Source organism: Podarcis gaigeae, assembly GCF_964106915.1.
Source record: "Podarcis gaigeae genome assembly, chromosome: 7".
Classification (NCBI taxonomy): domain Eukaryota; kingdom Metazoa; phylum Chordata; class Lepidosauria; order Squamata; family Lacertidae; genus Podarcis; species Podarcis gaigeae.
In genome coordinates, this window is record NC_139683.1 from 78,337,415 (window position 1) to 78,340,336 (window position 2,922).

General features: G+C 44.6%; 1 pseudogene across 1 annotated transcript in view; it reads left to right on the top strand.

Moving 5' to 3' along the window:
• LOC310849407 (catenin delta-2-like) overlaps window positions 1–533 on the top strand; it is a 266,045-nt pseudogene extending 265,512 nt beyond the window's left edge. Inside the window, exon 8 of the transcript XR_014568710.1 lies at window positions 418–533. The product of XR_014568710.1 is annotated as a catenin delta-2-like (transcript). The remainder of the gene's footprint in view (window positions 1–417) is intronic.
• The last annotated feature ends 2,389 nt before the right edge of the window (window positions 534–2,922 follow it).

The window sequence follows — 2,922 nt, forward strand, 5'->3', positions numbered from 1 at the left end:
ACTTTTCGTGTATAGTTATGCATTTTCCCGACACTGGACATAAAACTACTTTAAAGCTACTTTTTAAAAAAAGTTTTAAATGTAAGGACTGCCTACATTCATTTAATGGATAACACTGTCTCTTCCTTTCAGCTGAGATGAAGATGTGTTACTGTCTGTATGCTTTCCCCTAGCATAAAATTTGGAATATTCTGATTAGTATCAATTATGTCAGTGCTCTGTGTTTCCTGTCCTAGTCAGGAAACACCTGTTTGTTTGTTTGTTTTTAAAAATGATATCCTGGGTCTTCCTAATAATCTGATAATTAAGCTGTGTACTTTTTCAGTGGGATTTTTTTGTTCTTAGAAAAATCATTGGAGGTATATTGCTATAGCAACAACTGTCATGCTCATGTGTTCTCTTGTCTAATCTACATAGCTGGATCTGAAAATAAAGAAAAGTCAGATGGCAGCAAAATTGTGTTAATATCAGAAATATATTCTGGTGGCTCCCCTTTGCAGGGGGAGGGTTGGGAAGACCCACTCATGAAATGATAACTGTCATTCTATCATTGCTTTATGTTGCCAGAGAGAGCTTATTAGGTGAAGTTAAGTAACACATTGATCACGCCTTATTGTAAATCGTGTTCCCTATATGTAACTTGCTAATCTGCACCTCCAAGATTACTGGGCAAAGAGATGGTTGTAGAATAAGCACTATTAATCATTGAGGTTTTGCGTCCTATGCACACTTCCTTGGGAATATTTCCTGTTCATCGGAATATAGGAAGCTGTCTTTTACCAAGTCAGACATCGGCACTGTCTGTACTGACTGCAAGGGCTTCAGATATTTTCAGCATGCAAACAGAGGCTCTGCCACCGATCTATGGTCCTTGCCCAATTCAGTGAGACTTGTGTCTGAGGGACATGTATTTGCCAGTGAGTGCAGCCGTAACCACCATGGCCAAGTATTTGTCGTGGCTCCAGGATGAGCAAAGGGCTTGTTTCTCCAACATGCTGCTATTTCCACTTTCCACGGAGATCCTTAGAAGGTTGGAAGCATTGCAAGTGAATTCTCAGTTCCCATGCTGTACTGCTTCCATAGGAAGATAGGAAGCTTCCTTTCAGAAAGTCAGACCATTGGTCAATCTAGGCTCAGCATTGTCTTCACAAGGAATGGGAAACCTTAGGCTCAGGGGCAAAATGTGGTTCTCTGGGCCAGTCTGTCTGTCCCTCAGACTCTCCCCATGTCACACTTTCTCCCCAGGCTATATCTTTCACTGGTACTTCTCCACAAGGTCTTTTGTGTGGTAAGAACGTGTCCTCCTATCCCTCTTGCTTGCCAGGATAAAAGGATGTGCACAGAAGCCTCCGACTCTTATGTGGCTAGAATGTAGTCTGCTTTTCTCCACCTACTTTTTTGCTTCTGGCCACAACCCCTTTAAACTCTTGGCCTTGCCCACAGAACCAGCAGGTTCCCATGAGGCCGAAGAAGGCCCCCCCATCCTTGGTCTACACTAGAAGTTGGGAACCTTTGGCCCACCAGACCAGTTTGGTCAAGCCACACACACCTGCCTTGCATCTGACACCATATATGACATCTGTTGTGAGGCAGATAAAGTTGCGGGGAGGGGGGGGGAGATTCCTGGGCATTGCCAACCATTGGATGTCTTCAAAGCCATCCAACAAGGCCTTATGAAACTCCAGCTATCAGCTTATTGTTGGGCCCTCAGAGTGCAGCACCAGGCCACCTGCAGATACGGATAACCAGCTGATTTTCAGTGCTTGAAGGGAGCTTGCAGAGACACAAATTAGCTGGTTGTTGGTGCTGTGCTCTGTATCCATGACAGTCAACTGGGGACTTCCAAGTGCTAGAGGCTGGAAGAAGCAGCTTTGGGTACAAAATGCTGGAGGGAGGCTCTTGGAACCAAAACCACTTTCTTTGCAGAGGGGAAAATGTTCCATTCACCCCTCTGCAGAGAATTCAAAGGGGCTTCTTGTAACTGACAATTGATTGGCAATTATGGAGAAGTCTTTTCAAGGTGCCCTTCCAGCACTAGTCAGCTGATTGATGCTGAAAGGGCATCTTCAAACGAGGTTGCTGTAGGGACACCAACCTGGTGCCCAGAGTCTTTCCTTGGCACCCCCAGACAGGTGCCCCAGACTCCCAGCTTTCACTAACAACAAGTCTCTAGTCCTTTTAGAAGGAAAGTTATGAGTCAAAATGTGCAGGTACCTTCCAAAAGATTTCTGTGAAATGAATGTGAATGTGGTGTGGTCACCGTGTGTGTTTTTACTGGTTCTTAGGAATGTTCCCTGTTGCTATTAGACAGCAACCATTTGAGGGCTTGTCTTTATGTTTGTAAAATCAGTCTTGTGTGATCTCCACAATCAGGACCAGCACATAGCTATCTTCCTATGGTAAGCATAGAGATATTAGGGGTGGCCGTTTTCCTAATTTTGTGCTACGTCATGCTTCCAATGACAGCCATTTTGTGTTACGCCACCACTCACCCCCATGACAGCCATTTTGTGACTGACACCCCACCACACTCTCAGAATTCAAAATATTGCCAATGAGTCCAAAATGGTTTGTGACCATCCATTTTGTCACACCCTCTTTCAATGGTTACTAATTTATCCGTTAGGGTAGCGTCTTTTGAACAGGCAGGTCACCTGGCATCATTATGGCAGAAAATTGGCAAGTGTCAACCCTATGGGGGTTGTGAGAAGGTAACCAGCCAGTCGGATCCAGTTACCCACCTCTAATCTACACTGATTGGCAATGGCTCTCCGGGATTTCACATGGGGAACATTTCCAAACCTACCTGTAGTTGCTGTGGATTAAACCTTGCACCGTCTGTGTGCAAATCAGATGCTCTATCACTGAGCTGTGGTCTGTAAATTTAGTGGACCTTTTCAGTTCCTTTATACTTCAGTGGAC